Genomic DNA, 18324 nt, shown 5'->3' with positions numbered 1-18324 from the left:
AAAGAGTGAAAACAAAAACAAAAATACTGAAAAAAAGAAAGCAATAAAATGATAGAATGCAGGAGAGTAAGAGAGATCAAATCTCATGTGGTGCACTCTTCATCCGTTGAGTTGCCTCTCAATAAGCGTTTGGTTTAACGTTTTCAGCTTGACGATCGGACTCATTTTCACTCATCAAAATACGGTTTCCCCCCATAGTAAGTGTCGTAGAACACTACATAGGGGTATAGGTTGTGAATGCCCTCAAGGTATGATATGAAAATCTTTCACTCGTCGACCCAACATAGCTTGGCGTTGGTGGATGTACTTAATGGGCATGGAGGAATGATGCTCTTGTTGGTATATGTGCTTGAACATTCGGTAGTGGCACAATAAGTTGGGAATCATAGTATAAACGAATATGGAGAAGAAAAGTATGTTTATTCTTACTTACTCGGTAGGTTCACAATGTACACTTAAATACAGAAAATCTCCTTCAATCATGCTCTTTGACTCAATCTCTTATGATCATGTCTAATATTCCTAATATTCGGTATAATTGATACCTAATATTTCATTCTTCAACACTCTTCCTCAAGCTGGCTTATAGATGTGCTCCATAGCTAGCTTGCTTACTAGGAATTCAAACTGTCTCTTCTGTAGTCCTTTAGTAAGTATATCAGATGTATGTTGAATGGTTGGTACATAGAAAACGCAGATTAGGCCCCTCTCAATTTTTTCTTTGATGAAGTGCTTGTCAACTTCAATGTGCTTTGTTCTATCATGTACAACTGGATTGTGAGCTATTGAAATGGGAGCCTTGTTGTCGCAGTAAACCTTTATGGGAACTGGAATAGAGATCTTCAAATCCTTAAATAATCTTTTGATCCATATCACCTCACAAATCCCATGTGCAAGAGACCTAAATTCAGCCTCGGCGCTACTTTTTGCTACTACATTTTGCGTTTTACTCCGCCAGGTAACTAAATTTCATCTAACAAAAGTGCAATATCCTGAAGTTGATCATCTGTCAGTCATGCTTCCTGCCTAATTCGCATCTGTATAGACTTCAACTTGTAGATTATCACTCTTTTTAAACATTAGTCCTCTACCAGGCGTCCCCTTTAGATATCTCAAAATCCTATAGGCTGCATCAAAGTGCTCTTGTTCCGGTGAATGCATGAATTTACTCACCATGCTTACGGCGAAGGCTATATCAAGACGAGTATGTGACAAGTAGATTAATCTACCTACCAATCGCTAAAATTTCTCCCTATCAATCGCATCTTATGGTTTTGCTGGAGTAAGCTTCAAGTTGGCTTCAATTGGAGTTTCAACAGTTTTACATCCCAGAAGGCCTGTTTCACCGAGTAAATTAAGGATATACTTTCTTTGATTTACAACAATTCATGCTTTTGATCTTACAAATTCCATGCCAAGAAAGCATTTTAGTGTCCCCAGGTCTTTGATCTCGATGTCTTCTGCTAGTTTTTTCTTTAGTCTGTCATTTCTTCAAAATCATCACTTGTTAAAATTATGTCATCCACATAAACAATTAGAATTGTAATTTTTCCCTCTTTAGAGTGTTTGTAGAACATGGTATGGTCCGCTTGACTTTGATGATAGCCATGATTCTTTATAGCTTTTCCAAAATGTTCAAACCACGCCCTTAGAGACTGCTTAAGACCATATAAGGACTTCTTGAGTCTACAGACTTTGTCTCGGCCAGAAAACGTTTCAAATCCTAGAGGTAGACTCATGAACGCCTATTCTTCCAAATTGCCATTAAGAAAGGCATTCTTCACGTATAACTGGTATAATGGCCAGTTGGAATTAACTGCAAGAGACAGTAACACACGGATAGAATTAATCTTGGCTGCAGGGGCAAACGTTTCTTGGTAATCAATATCATAAGTTTGAGTAAACCCTTTAGCCACAAGTCTCGCCTTGTATCTTTCTATACTTCAATCAGCCTTGCATTTTATAGCAAATACCCATTTACAACCGACTATTTTTTTGCCTCTTGGTAAATCCTCAGTCTCTTATGTTCCACTTTTTTTTAGAGCATTCATCTCTTCCGTCACTACTGATTTCCAATCGGGATTATCAAGCACTTCCTGGATGTTTCTCAGGACAAACAAGTCAGAGATTTTAGATGTATAGGTCTTATGTTTAGGAGAAAGTTTGTCATAGGATAAATATTTAGCTATTGGGTAATTGGTGTAAGAACGCTTTCCTTTTCTACTGGCTATAGGAATATCAAGATCACAGAGTTCTTGTATGAGAGACCCACCAGGAATAGTGACATTAGTTGGTTCAAAGGAAGTACTATTATGTGAAAAAGTGTCCAGAGTACCTGGAGTGTACCGGAGAAGATCGCCCAGGAGGGCTTGTCCAAAGCATTAAAATGAAGTCTGAGCTGTCATTATGAAAGATGGCACGGATCTGCTAGAGGAACTGACATGACATCTAATTCAACTATCTCAGGTTGCTGCATCGAGGAAAGAGGCTAGGCACCGAATTGGATGGGAGGGAAGGTGTGCAAAGAGGCATACTGACTGAATAGGAAGATAACCAAGGTACAGAAAAGACCCAGGCAAGAGGTAGAATGAAAGAGGTTTATCCGAAGAATCCGCCCAACAGAGAGGGATGAACTCAAGGAAAGAGCCTCAAATTGAGCTTGTACCAAGGGAATAGTAGGCTCTTTCCTATTTTTTCGATTCTTCCTCCTTGAGTAAACCTGAAGCTCTAAGTTACTTTCCTTCGAAATGGTTGGTAGTATTTCTCCCCCTGTCGAAATATAAACAATGCTTGGTAAAATAAAGTTAGGAACATTATTATTATGAATAACTGGAAGAATATCCTTATTATTAGGCGGTGCATTCACAATTTTAGGTAAAGGAGTAGAAGTAGAAATAACATCCCAAAAATTTTCTTCTTCAATAGTTTCTCCCCCTGAAGGAAATTTTTTTTTTTTAAAAGTAAGGTTGATATTCAAGAAAAGATGCATCCATAGTAACAAATACATTTCGAGTTGTTGGGTTAAAACATTTATACCCCATTTTATTTGGAGCATAGCCTATAAATATGCATTTTTAGCCCTTGGATCCAGCTTGGACCGCTCCTTATTAGTTAGGTGAACATAAGCGGTACAACTAAATATTTTAAGAGGCAAATCATATTGAATACAAAAAGAGGGAAAAAATGTTTTTAGACTATTAAGAGGAGTACTATAGTTTAAAACATGAGTAGGCTTCCTATTAATTAAATAAGCTGCTGTTAAAACTGCATCACCCCAAAGGTATTTAGGAATATTCATTGAAACCATAATGGCACGAAAGACTTCAAGTAAATGTTTTTTTTTCCTCTCGGCAATACCATTTTGCTGAGGTGCGTCAACACAAGTTGATTGTTGATGAATCCCCCTTTCTCTTAAAAAACTTCCAAGAATTTAATTGAAATATTCAGTGCCATTATCAGTGTGCAAAATTCCTATTTTAGTTTGAAATTGAGTTTCACACATTGTATAAAAATTTTTGAACAAGTTCTCAACCTCAGATTTTTCACTCATTAAATAGATCCAAAATAAACGAGTATGATCGTCGATAAAAGTTAATTTCATTGAAATATTCAGTGCCATTATCAGTGTGCAGAATTCCTAGTTTAGTTTGAAATTGAGTTTCACCTATTGTATAAAAATTTTTGAACAAGTTCTCAACCTCAGATTTTTCACTCATTAAATAGATCCAAAATAAATGAGTATGATCGTCGATAAAAGTTACAAACCATTTTCTGCCAGAAAGAGTTTTGATCCTCAAAGGACCCCAAACATCATTGTGAATTAAGTAAAATGGTTTTGAAGATTGATAAGGTTTGGAAGAAGAAGCAGTCCTCTGACTTTTTGATAAGTTACAGTTTCAACAATAGAGTTTTGAATAATCCACACCACGAAATAACATGGGAAATAATGTTTTTAGATAGGAAAAACTAGGATGTCCTAGTCTGTAGTGCCAAAGCACTATTTGATCCTTAATAGAAATAAAACTAATACTACTTAAGCATTGAGCTTTTTCACTCCTGGGTTTCCATCTTCTAAATAGTAAAGGTCGTCTATCACCTTAGCACTGCCAATCATCGTCCTCGAGTTCCTCTCATGAAACACATAATGAGATTCGAAAAAGGAGGTTTTGGTACATGAAGAACAGATTTGAGTGATAAGGTATTAGATATTTTTATCAAACCTTTGTCGGTAATGGATGAAAGAGATCTATCTGCTATACAAATTTTTTCATGGCCAAAACAAGGAGTACAAGTATGAAATAAACGAGAAAAACTCATCATATGGTCAGAGGCTCCTGAATCTATTATCTAAGGAGTAGATTACGAAAAATAGGATAAGGCAACCAATTCTCTACCTATTTGAGCAAGAGAAGCACTAGGAGTACCCAATAATCTTGAGTTAGATTTCAGCAGCTTACGAATGTGATCAACCTGCGCTTTGCTAAAAAGAACAGTTCTGGCTTCATGTGTAGAAGGTGAGGAATTGAATCTGCCTTTGTGTTTGCCTTTCCAGTTTGCTGGTTTTTCATGGAGCTTCCAATAGGTATCACGCGTATGGCGTGACTTGTTGCAATTATCACACCACACACGAGGTTTCTCTTCAGATTTTTGAGGGTTGAAATGGCTAGCATGGGCCTCGGTAGTGGCAAGGGTAGAGTTTTAAACATTATGGCATGGTATTTTCTTACCAAGCATGACAATTCGACGACCTTCCTCTCGACGAACCTCATAAAAAACTTCTCTAAGTGATGGAATGGGTTGTCTACTAATTATTCTTCCTCTAACCTCATTAAACTCAATATTGAGTCTAATAGGGAATTTCAAAATACGATTATCCTCCACAGTCTTCTTATAATGGTTGTAGTCCTTAGGAGATTTCCACTCATAGTCATTGAATAAATCTAAATCTAGCCACAAGAGTTTCAGAGAATTAAAATATTTTGTAACACTTCCCTCACTTTGGCGGATTTCCCCGAGTTTCAGTGTTAATTCATACACTTGGGACTGATTTCCTAAGTCTGAATACATTTGATTGATGTTGTCCCAAAGTTCCTTAGCAATGTGGTAACACATGTAGTTAGAGCTAATTTCTTCCTCCATAGAATTCACTAACCACGTCATCACCATAGAGTTTTTAGCATCCCATGTTGGATGAGAAGGATCTTCTTAGGCAGGTTCCTTCTTTTCTCCTGTCAAGTATCCAATCTTGCCTCTACCATGGATGTACATGCACACAGACTGAGACCAGCGCATGCAATTTTCTCCATTCAATAGTATTGTATTGATCTGGACAGAACGAGAATCATGGGCAGAAACGTGTATAATGGAAGAATCAGTTTTAGTGGTCTTTGACTGGTTCACAAAGGTGTTTGTGGACTATGATATAGTTTCAGACATTATAAAAGGACGGCTAGGGTTCAAAGAGGACGACTGGGGTTCAGAGGGACCAAAGGGATCAACTCTGTGATACCATATAAATGAATATAGAGAATAAAAGTATGTATATTCTTACTTACTCGGTATGTTTACAATGTACACTTAAATATAGAATACAAGAAAACTATTTTAGGAAAGACTAAAAACTATAGAAAACTAATAGCTGTACAAAATCAACTCTAATCACAACTTTCCTAATCTCCTTCAATCATGCTCTTTGACTTAATCTCTTATGATCATGTCTAATTACTCCTAATATTTGGTATAATTGATATCGAATATCTCTTCTTCAACACATATACTTGTTTTTTTATTCTTCTTCAGTGATCAAATCTTGATTCTCTACCTCACTTAGAAAATCTTCATCAAAACTCTCCATGTACTCCTCTCTTGGTATCGGCTCTTCAATATGGCATTCTTGCATGTACCCAATTGGACTGGAACAGCCATGGTTGATGATCTAAGTTCTTCCATGTGATGTCTTAATTCCTCCCTACTTCTTGCAAGATCTTCATTGACACTTGCCATACTTTGAGTCATCATGGCTTCAAAGTCCCTCATATTTATTTGAACAACTAAAGCTTATAATTCAAGTAAGGACTCCGATTCTTAAGGTTGAGTGTCATACCATGGCTCTATAATGTTAGAATTGTCCTCCCAACCTTAGTTATTCCTTGAACAATTCCAATCCAATGGTCGAACTCAGCCATGTCTTCCAACAGGTAGTAGGCTTCATCCACAGATTGTTGGTAGAAAATGGTGGTACCATCTCCTCTTTCCAACCAAATTCTTGTTTGGAGACATAAGTTGTTGAGGAATTTTTCAAGTTGACCTTCCTTAGAGAAACCATGATAAGTGTGGAAAACATAATCTTATTATTTTTGTAAATAGGATATTAGGAAAGTTTGAATTTTGTATCCCTAGGATTAGGGTGATCGGATAGTTTTCTGATATCCCATGAATAATGGGATAAAGGATAACCTAGAAGATTCTATTCTTTTGTATAAAACCCTAAGGGGCTGGCTGTACATGAATTATCAAATCAATAAGAAAAATTCTTCTCCTCCTATTTTTCCCACATAGTATCAGAGCCTTAGGCTTTAATCTCTGGGATTTTTTTTTCGGCCTTCATCGCCGCAATTATCAAGGGATTTTTCTTTCCGGCCTTCATCGTCAGAATTATCATGTTGTTTTCTAGAAGTGCTCCGATCAAACCAGCTTTCATTGCTGGTGAAATTTGCAGCAAAAGACCGGCCTTAATTGCCTTCAAAACTGCTTTGGAAGGTGTCAAAAGTGGCAGAAACAACAGGTGCAACATCGCTGGAAGAAACAGAGACTATACGGTCTCAGCAGGTTGGAAAATTGCAGAATATCTAGGCTGCATATAGACTGAATGGGAAGAACTATCTTAAATGGTCCTAACTAGTTCGGACTGTGCTGAAAGGCAAAGGAAAAATTAGCCATCTCTTAGGGACAGGACCAAAACCGGAGGATCCCAAATTTGAGGCATGGGATGAGGAGGATTTAATGATTATGGCGTGGTTGTGGAACTCGATGACTCTGGAAATTAGTGATACATATATGTTTTTGGCAACCGCCAAAGATATATGGGATGCAATTCAACAAACATACTCCAAGGTGAGAGAGATGCGGCTCGAGTTTATGATGTTAAGGTGAAGACAATCGCAATGAGACAACGAGAAAGAACAGTCACTGAGTATGCAAATCAAATGAATGTCTTGTGGCAAGAACTGGATCATTATTGGTTGATAAAAACCAAGTGCCCTGAATATGCTGCAGTTATAAAGAATTTTATTGAGTAAGATAGAGTCTATAATTTTCTTGTTGGACTCAATCCAGGGTTTGAAATGGTTAGAATTTAGATTCTTGGTAAACAGGAGGTCCTATGTTTCAATGAAGTGGTGGCAATTATTTGGGGAGAAGAAAGCAGAAGGGAAATAATGCTTGATCCGAAAAACACTTATGGCTCAGCTATAGTGGCCAGTGGTGGAAGCAAACTAGCCATGAATGGAGAGAAGACACCGGCACCTAAGAATGTCAAGGTTGGTCAGCAAAAGGCCCAAAACTGTGACTACAAGGATACTTTATGGTGCACTTATTGCAACAAAGCACGCCATACTCGTGAAAGATGTTGGAAGTTGCATGGGAAACCACCAAGCCAAGAATGGAGGCAGAAGGGAGAACAACCGAAGGGTAGTGGACAAGCTCATGTTGCAACCGTGCAACAAAATGAAGGAACGTCGCAAGAGATGGGGAGTCTCAGCCAAGAGAAAATCGAAAGAGTGAGATCATTTATCGGCAATCTCGACAAACCATCAGGTACTTGTTCATTGGCGTATTCAGGTAAGTCTTCATTTTCCATTGGATTAAATATCTCAGATATAACCCTTACCGGCTCCTGGTTCATTGACTCAGATGCTACTGACCACATGACCCATTCACCAAACATGTTTTCCTTATATGTCCCATGTTCAAGCAGCAGAAAAATCACTACGGCAGATGGATCATTAACTACTGTGGCAGGCATATGAGATGTTAAAATAAGCCCATCTTTGACATTAAAAAAAGTTCTTCATGTTCTTTGGTTGACCACAAACCTTGTTTCTGTCCAAAAACTTACCAAAGATTGACATTGTAAAGTGCTTTTTCATCATAGTTATTGTTTATTTAAGGACGAGGATTCGGGGAAGACGATTGGACGTGCTAGAGAATGGGATGGACTTTATCTTCTTGAAACACCTTGTCAATCAAGTATTACCAAGGGAAAAACCTCTCACTCTTTTGTCTCCGAGGTTTTCTCATCAAATAAATAAAAAATTTGGCTTCACCATCACCGACTTGGACATTCATCTTTTAGGATTACCAAATATTGTTTCCTTCCTTATTTAAAGGTCTAGATATTGAACATTTTCATTGTGAAGTATGTGAACTGGCTAAACACAAGCGTGTACCTTTTCCAATTAGTAATAAAAGAATCTCTTTTGGTTTTTATCTCATTCATAGTGATATTTGGGGTCCTTCTACTATTCCTAATGTGACAGCGGCAAAATGGTTTGTCTCATTTATCGATGATTGTACCCGAGTCACTTGGATTTTTTTGCTTAAATAGAAATCTGATGTTTGTCATGTTCTTTCAAATTTTTGCTCTATGGTAAAAACCCAATTTGGGTTAACATAAAGCGATTCAGATCAGACAATGCTAGGGACTATTTCAATCAAGTCCTAACTCCATATTTCCAAAAGGAAGGGATCATCCATGAATCATCGTGTGTCAATACTCCACAGTAAAATGGGGTGGCAGAGATGAAAAATTGTCATCTTCTCAATTCCACCCGATCCTTTATATTCCAAAAAAAATGTGCCTAAATCCTTTTAGGGGGAAGCAATTCTTACATCTACTCACTTTGTAAATCATTTGCCTTCTAGAATCTTGGGTTACAAAAGTCCAATGGATGTACTCGCCTCATTCTATCCAAATCTACACACTACAAATAACCTTGTTCCTAGGATATTCGGGTGTATGGCATTTGTCCATGTTCATATTCCAAACAGATGGAAGTTTGATCCAAGGAAGGTAAAATGTGTTTTTGTGGGCTATTCTTCCACTCATAAAGGATATAAGTGTTATCACCCCCCCTCAAAAAGGTTCTATGTCTCGGTTGATATTACTTTTCATGAAGAAAAATCCTATATCATTGTTCCTTATCTTCAGGGGGAGAATTCAGTAAGAGAAGATAAGGACATGGGGGACTTTCTATCTCTTGATCTTCATCCATCAAAACTCGAGCCTTATTCCACTGAACAACCTGAGCCTTATTCCACTAAACAACTCGAGCCTCATTCCACTGAACAACCCGAGCCCCATTCCACTGAAATTGAGCCTCCCGAGTCTCATTCCACTGAGTCCGAGTCTGTAAATCTAAACAACCCGAATTCTGTCCTAGAGAATGTAAGATTTGGCAAAGGCAAGGTGTTTTCAAGAAGGAATAAGGTTATCCCAGAATTTGTGCAAGTTCAAGACTCCAACCTGAGTTCTAGAAATGAGGTAACAATGTCTAATCCTTTATCTCAACCTAAAACTTATACGAATAATGATGACCAAGATCTTCCCATTGTCATTAGGAAAGGGGTCAGAGAATGTGTGAATCGACCTTTATACGCATTTGCCCAATTTCTTTCCTTTGAAAAACTCTCACCATCCCATAAAGCCTTTCTTGTCAGCGTTAACACTATTGTCATCCCTACCAACTTGTCTGAGGCTTTAACTAATGAAAAATTGAGATAGGCTATGAATTTGGAGATGGAGGCATTGGGGAAAAATAAAACTTGGGAGCTTGTGAAATTGCCTGAAGGGAAGAAGCCAGTGGGATGTAAATGGGTGTATATAGTGAAATATAGAGCAGATGGTTTAATAGAAAGATACAAGGTTAGGTTGGTTGCCAAGGGTTATACTCAGACTTATGGGATTGATTACCAATAGACATTTGCTCCGGTGGCTAAAATGAACACGACAAGAGTTTTGTTATCAATAGCAGCCAACTACAATTGGGAGTTATAGCAGTTTGATGTCAAGAATACATTTTTGCATGGAGAATTAGAGGAGGAAATCTACATTGAAGTCCCACCGGGTTATGGGCATAATCTAGCTGCACACACAGTATGTAGATTAAAGAAGGCTTTGCATGGGCTTAAGCAATCACCACGAACATGGTTTGGAAGATTTACAAAGGTAATGACGGCTATGGGATATCGGCAAAGTCAAGGAGACCATACTTTATTTGTCAAGCATTCATCCTCAGGGGGAGTTATGGTCCTCTTAGTATATGTTGATGACATAATAGTGACTGTGATGATGATGAGAAAAGACAGCGTCTGAGTTAAACTTGCATATAGGATCATCTCTAGCCTCACCTAAATACTCTAGCCTAACTTGCACATAATTCCCATAAAATTGTAAAAAGAAAGTATGAGAATAAGAACAAGAAAACAAGAGAAAATGTGTGAGAATTTAGGCTCTAAAATCAACAACCTAAACACTTTGACATGCCCCTTTTTATAGAGTTTCTGGGCCATGCCATAGGTTACAATCAGTAACCAACCAAAAACAAACGTTCTAAAATTAATTGAAATTTACAAATGATTAATTAGGATGATAAAAACTAAAACTTAATGAGAAAGGAAACCATCAGAAATGGTTTCAGGCTGAAGAAGAAGAACAAGCGTTGCACTCCTCAGCTGGCTCAACGGACACAAACGGCAACAAAAAGGAAGAGCAAAAGGCTAGGACACATGGCGCATGCTAATTCGTGAAGAGGAAAAATTGTTGCATAGCTGGTTCCACGCAGGGGGAAGACCTGACGCGTGGCGCGCGCTGATTTGCGGAAGGAGGAGATGCAACTGTGCAAAGACACGTGTCGGTAGGCTGAGAGGCGGAGAGAAAGAAAAAGGCCGACAGTTGGGACACGTGGCGCAAACTGATTGGGAGGTTGCTGCGACGCGGACCCACGCGAAGAGGAAATGAAAAATGCCTTGACGCGCGCTTGGAGGAGACTCGCCCGGGGGAAGGATCCGTGCGCGCCAAACGCGCGTAAGCGCGGGGACAACTGGGTCCCGCGGAAAATGCTATCAAAATCTAGATCAAAACCTGCAAAATCACCTAAGCAATCAAACAAAACATTAGTAAATCATCAGAAAATGCTATCAAAACTACTTTAGTCATAACTTCAGAGTCGTGTATGTGTGCACCAAACCGTATCCCTCTTACCACAATCCATAACACAAATAGCATTGAAAAACTCACCAAGAAAAAGTCTCAACTCCATTTACCTTACGGGTGTCATAAATATTTTAATGCAAAGGGTTTTCACTCATGGAGTTGGAAGTCAATTAGTCAACGCTCAAATGAGAGAAGGCAATTTTAAGGACAAGCTAATAAACAAACATTGATCAAATGATAGGCAAATTAAATATCTTGAACAAACCATCACTCAAACCATAAACAAGCTTTTGGGATTTCATTCTGGTCTAAAGGAGAATCTCATAAACAAACAAAGAGCCGAAAATTACAAACAAATATACACAAACTTTTCTTCTTTTGTTTTTTTTTCCCTCATTTTTTTGTTTTTGTTTTTGTTTTAGGCAAGAGACAACATATATTTGTTGAAGCAGATGTAGTAAGGCATTCTTTTGACTGGCTGCTATGTAGCACAAGACGTGATTGCAACCAAACTACGTAAACATTGATGATGAAATGTTGCTCTTGCTCTTTCTTTTTTTTTTTTTTTGAAATACAAAAAGAAATATGATAAATATTTACAACACATGGCTCACATTTTAAAAATTATTTCTAACCTGAAATCATCCCTCAAGCAAATGTTGCAAGTCAAGTAAAGGTGCTTCGTTAATGACTCAACCAACTCAAAAGATTAGTGAAAGTTCAAAAAGTTGTTTTCTCAATTCTCACAACTCACCAAAAATGAAAAACTTAAACTTGGGAGTTTTTCTCAACTAAATGTGTTAACAACCATCTTACCACAATGTTTGGCATGTGCTCAAAAAGAACTCTGGAAATCATTTCTTGGTTATTAAGATAGCAAAAACTGACTCAAACCGAACATTTTGAAATCATACTCAGATAATCTCGCAAAAATTTTGATAAAAATTTTGATCCAAAATTAACAACAGGACAAAAATTAATCTCACGCATGAATATGCTCACCACCCCCAACCCAAAATCAGACAGTGTCCTCAATGTCTAAAAATATATGCAATATGAAAAAGACATGGAAAGAAAACACCTGGATGATGAACATTGGAACTAAGCCGAGCCTCCTGAACGGATTCTCCAAAACACACAAACAAATATAAAATCACACAAAAATAAACTGAAAATAAAAGCACACAAAACACACTAAATGAAACAAAGAAACAAAAATATGATACAAAAGGGTCAGAAGCAAACTTGTCAAGATTGGTAAACCGGAGCCTCGAGAATGATCTCTTCAGCTTGGCTTACACGCTCAATGTAATGCTTCAGTCTCTGGCCATTGACTCTGAATACTCTCCCATCGCTCGGGTCCTCGACCTCGACAGCACTGTTGGGAAAAACCTGTTTCACCACAAATGGACTAGTCCACCGCGATCTGAACTTACCTGGGTGGAGATGCAAACGGGAGTCATAAAGATGCACCCGCTGATTTGGCTCAAAATTCTTTCTCAGGATTTGCTTGTCATGAGCCGCTTTCATTTTTGCCTTGTAGATCCTGGAATTGTCGTATGCGTCGTTCCTTAACTCCTCAATCTCAGACAATTGGAGATTTCTTTGAATGCCTGCAGCATTGAGATCAAAGTTAAGGGCCTTGATGGCCCAATAAGCTTTATGTCCGAGCTCGACAGGTAAATGACAGGCTTTCCCAAAGACAAGCCTATAGGGAGACATCCCAATAGGGGATTTGTAAGCAGTGCGGTATGCCCAAAGTGCGTCAAGAAGACGTAAGGACCAATCCTTGCGGTCGGGATTTACCGTCTTTTACAGAATTTGTTTGATCTCCCTATTCGCCAACTCAGCTTGGCCATTCGTTTGTGGATGATAGGCAGTAGCAACCTTATGAAGCACACCGTACTTGCGCATAAGTGCCTCAAATGAATTGTTGCAGAAATGAGTGCCTTGATCACTGATGATAGCACGTGGAGTGCCAAACCTAGATAACACATTCTCCATCAAGAACTTAACAACTGTTCCTTTATCATTGGTTCGACACGGCACGGCTTCAACCCATTTAGAAACGTAATCCACAACGAGGAAGATGTAAAGGTACCCAGAAGAAGGCGGAAATGGTCCCATAAAGTCGATCCCCCAACAATCAAATATTTCTATCACGAGAATCGGGCTCAAAGGCATCATATGGCGGCGGGACAAAGCACCTAACTTTTGGCACCGAACACAGGAACGACATAATTGATTAGTGTCCTTGAACAAAGTAGGCCAATAAAGACCATACTGTAAAATTTTTGCGGCGGTCTTTTTCACAGAAAAATGACCACCACATGCATCGTTATGGCAGAAGTTCAGAACACTAGTAATCTCATCATCAGGAATGCATCATCTCATGATTTGGTCGGGACAGTACTTGAAAAGATATGGATCATCCTAATAGAAGTTTCGCACTTTGACCAAGAACTTGCGTTTATCTTGTGCATTCTAATCAGAAGGAAGTTCGCATGTCACCAAGTAGTTTACGATATGAGCGTACCAAGGTAGCTTAGTGACGGCGAAAGGATTTTCATCGGAGAAGTTATCGCGGATGGTAGGGCCATCGATAGGATCATTGAACTCGTGTCGAGACAGATGGTCAACAACGACATTCTCGACACCTTTTTTGTCCTTGATGGTCAAGTCAAATTCCTGCAATAGAAGGATCCACCTAATTAATCACGCCTTAGCATCCTTTTTGGAAAAGAGATACTTGAGGGTGGCATGATCTGTAAAGACGGTGATGGGTGAACTGATCATATATGCACGAAACTTGTCAAGTGCAAAGACCACAGCGAGCAACTCTTTCTCAGTGGTTGAGTAATTCATTTGAGCACTATTTAGAGTTCTACTCGCGTAATACACAACAAAGGGCTTCCCTTCCCTTCGTTGACCAAGGACTGCCCCCACAGCATAATCACTTGCGTCACACATGATCTCAAATGGTAAGCTCCAATCTGGTGACTGAATGATGGGGGCGGAAGTCAACTTTGCCACAAGCGTTCGGAAAGAATCCTCACACTTTTGTGTCCAATCGAATACGGCGTCTTTGGCCAGGAGGTTACAAAGCGGACGAGAAATTACTTAAAAGTTTTGTATGAACCTCCTGTAAAAACCAGCATGCCCCAGAAAAGACCGAATGTCTTTGACAGTCTTGGGGGTGGGCAACTTTGAGATAAGTTCAATTTTGGACTGATCAACCTCAATCCCTATTTCAGAAACAACATGCCCCAAGACTATGCCAGATGGCACCATGAAATAATATTTCTCCCAGTTAAGCACAAGGCCTTTCTCTTCACATCTAGTCAGAACAACTTCTAAGTTGAGAAGGCACGAGTCGAAGGAGTCACCGAAGACGGTCAAGTCATCCATGAACACTTCCATACACTTATCGACCATGTCGCTAAAAATGCTCATGATGCACCTCTGGAAGGTGGCTGGTGCATTACATAGCCCAAATGGCATACGCCGAAAAGCATAAGTACCAGAAGGACAAGTAAAAGTAGTCTTATCCTGATCCTCTAATGTGATCTCGATCTGATAATAGCCTGAGTAGCCATCAAGAAAGCAATAGTAAGGATGACCAACCACACGTTCTAGGATTTGGTCGATGAATGGAAGCAGAAAGTGATCCTTGCGGGCGGCGGCGTTCAGCTTTCGATAGTCAATACACATTCACCAACCCGTCACAGTCCTCGTGGGAACAAGAGCCCCTTTCTCATTTTCCTGCACTGTCGCCCCTGATTTCTTGGGCACTACCTGAGTTGGTCTGACCCACTTGCTATCAGCGACTGGATAGATGATTCCTGCATCCAGAAGCTTCAAGACTTTATTCTTTACGACCTCTTTCATCGTCAGGTTCAGTCTCCTTTGGGGATCCCTTCGTGGATTAACCTCGTCTTCCAAGTTGATGTGATGAGAGCAAATTAAGGGGCTAATACCCTTAATGTCAGTTATCGTCCAACCTAATGCCGATTTGTGTTCACGCAGCATGTCAACTAACCGCTGCTCTTGAAATGCATCAAGTTTAGATGAAATGATGACAGGAAAGGTATCACCAGCTCCCAGGAAAACATGTTTCAGATTCTCAGGCAGTTGAGCCAACTTGAGGTTTGGGGTCTCTTCGGTGGATGGTTTCGGCTTTTCTTTTTCTCAAGGTAGCTCTTCAAAGCGTGGTTGCCAAAACTTGGTTCCTCTGCCTTATGAGTCTTTGAAAATGGTAACATTGTTGGCCAACTCACAAGGACCGGAACTCTTAGATTTAGAAATGCGGAGGAAATCGTCAAGATCATCAGAATTGCTACACAATTGAACCTCTTCCGAGACGAGTGTGTCAATTAGAAACGTTTGGTGACACTCATCATCATCACGTGGTTGCTTTGCAACGTGAGAAACATTCACCTCCAAAGTCATGTGCCCAAATGATATTTTCATCAGACCGTTCCTACAGTTGATGAGAGCATTGGCTGTAGCAAGGAAAGGTCTTCCGAGGATAATGGGAATCTTGGACTCCATACTCACCACGGATTGAGTATCCAAGACTAGAAAGTCAACGGGGTAATAGAACTTATCAACTTGAACCAAAACACCCTCAACTACCCCCCGAGACTTCTTGATCGATCGATCAGCTAGCTGCAGAACCACAGATGTGGGTTTAATTTCTCTAAGACCAAGTTACGAGTAGACAGAGTATGGCATGAGGTTAACACTCGCTCCTAGATCAAGCAAAGCTTGGCTGAACTCATGTGTCCCAATCTGACAAAAAATTGTGGGACAACCAGGATCCTTGTACTTGGGCGGTGTTTTCTGGTCGATCACCGCGCATACCTGTTCTATCAAGAATGCTATCTTCTTGACATGGTGCTTCCTTTTGATAGTGCATAGATCCTTGATAACCTTAGCATAAGCAGGCACTTGCTTGATAACATGAAGCAAAGGAAGATTAATCTTCACTTGAGTCAAGTGCTCTAGGATCTCACTTTGATGTTCCGGTACTTTCCCAGTTGGACGAGAGCTTGGGGAAAAGGCACCTTTACCGGAACATTTGTTGGCTCATCTTTCTCAGGGACAACTTCCTTACTACTCGAAGTGGTGGCATTTGTTTATGGTTCTTCCATAATCTTACCACTACAGTACTGATGGCATTCACCTCCTTAACATTTTGATTATCAAGACATGAGGTTTGCGCCATATGTTGACCCTTTGGGTTTGACTGAGCTTGTGAAGGGAACTTGCCGCATTCTTGAACAGCCAAAGCTCCAGTCAGCTTTGTCATTTGACTCTTAATTTCTTTACTTTCCTCCACCATTTGCGTGAACAGTGACTCAAACTTCTGATTCGTCTTACTCTGCACCTCCATGAAAGATTGCAAGGTGTTCTCAAGAGAACCCCTTAGCTGATGCGAATTGTATTGAGGTGTAGAATACGCCTTTGGTGGTTGCAGCTGTTGCTCAGTTTTCCATTATCCTCCTGATGGTTGTGCTTGGTTGGAATCTCTCCAACTGAAGTTTGGATGGTTCCTCCAGCCATGATTGTATGTGTTAGAGAAAGGTTTGTTGTACACCCCTAAGGCATTGCATTGCTCCTCATAAACCCCTTTCATTTCACCATAAGCAGGGCAATCCTTAGCTAGATGTTCCACCCCACCACAGACAAAGCATGGCTCATGTGTCTCTACCCTTGCGACCGTGTGGATTCCTCTACCTTATTTGCCTTTGAGGGCCTCAATTTGCCTTGTCAAAGATTCGACTTGGGCTTTGAGGTTGTCCTCCTCCCTTAATTGATAGATTCCAACCGATCGGGACCTATTGGTGCTGTCAGTAGCACTAGGTCCGGTCCAAGTGTGGGCTTTTTCGGCTAACTCATTGAGATACTCAAAAGTCTCCTCGGGATCCTTTTGTAGAAACTCACCATTGCACATCATCTCCACAAATTGGCGTTCTCAAATCATGAGTCCTTCGTAGAAATAACTGACGAAGCGCTAACTCTCGTAACCATGGTGAGGATACTGATTTAACAGATCCTTGAACCGTTCCAAACTTGATACAGAGTTTCATTGTCCTTCTGGGTAAAGGTCGAGATCTGTCGCTTCAGACCATTGGTCTTATGGTGGGAGAAATACTTATTAAAAAATGCTGTCATCATTTCTTCCCAACTTCCAATAGACCTAGGTCGCAGAGAATACAACCATCTTTTAGCCTTGTCCTTCAAAGAGAAAGGAAAGAATTTCAATCGCACAGAGTCCGCGGCTTCAGCTCGGTTGTGAAAAGTGGCCACTACTTCTTCAAACTCCCTAATATGAACGTATGGATTCTCTCTCTCTTACCCGTGAAAGGTCGGCAAATTTCTTCCCAACTTCCAATAGACCTAGGTCGCAGAGAATACAACCATCTTTTAGCCTTGTCCTTCAAAGAGAAAGGAAAGAATTTCAATCGCACAGAGTCCGCGGCTTCAGCTCGGTTGTGAAAAGTGGCCACTACTTCTTCAAACTCCCTAATATGCACGTATGGATTCTCGCTCTCTAACCCGTGAAAGGTCGGCAAGAGTTGGATCATGCCCGGCTTCAAATCCAAATTCGGCATATTAGGGGGAAACATTATGCATGACGGTGTAGCCGTACGTGAAGGGTGAAGATAATCGTTCAACGTCTTCTGTTGGACCTCCTCGTTTTGAGCCATCGCGAACGGATTTGCAACTGCTAATGAGGCTGGGGTCGAGGGAGCACTTGACGTGTGGGAAGAAACTTCACTAGGGTTCTCCGGTCTTATTGCGAATCTCCCTAATTCGTCTCTATAACGATTCATACTTTACAATGTTTCACTTTTTTTTAATTTTTTTAATTTTTTTAATTTTTTTTTTAAACAAAGAAATCAATAATGTAGAATCACGAATCGCAACCCCCAAGAGTGCTCCCTGGAAAGATTGGTGGGGCGAGGCCTCCTTAAAAACCAACCTCCTAGACAGAGCAACGTTCCCAGGAAAGACTGGTGGCGTAGAACGCTAACAGGAACCAGCCTCTTAGACAGAACTCTCTTAGTTTGTACTTTCCAACGTTTCCACAAAATTGCTTGAAAAAT

At 39.9% G+C, this 18324-nt stretch overlaps 1 pseudogene; it reads right to left on the bottom strand.

The window, feature by feature from the left end:
- Positions 1-12460: 12460 nt before the first annotated feature.
- LOC112093733 lies at positions 12461-17171 on the bottom strand (annotated as a pseudogene).
- Between the last annotated feature and the right edge of the window lie 1153 nt (positions 17172-18324).

This window comes from Morus notabilis, unplaced genomic scaffold (genome assembly GCF_000414095.1).
Source record: "Morus notabilis unplaced genomic scaffold, ASM41409v2 Scaffold63, whole genome shotgun sequence".
NCBI classification, from domain to species: domain Eukaryota; kingdom Viridiplantae; phylum Streptophyta; class Magnoliopsida; order Rosales; family Moraceae; genus Morus; species Morus notabilis.
Note: the sequence above shows the minus strand (reverse complement) of the source record. Positions and strands in the feature narration are given on the sequence as shown.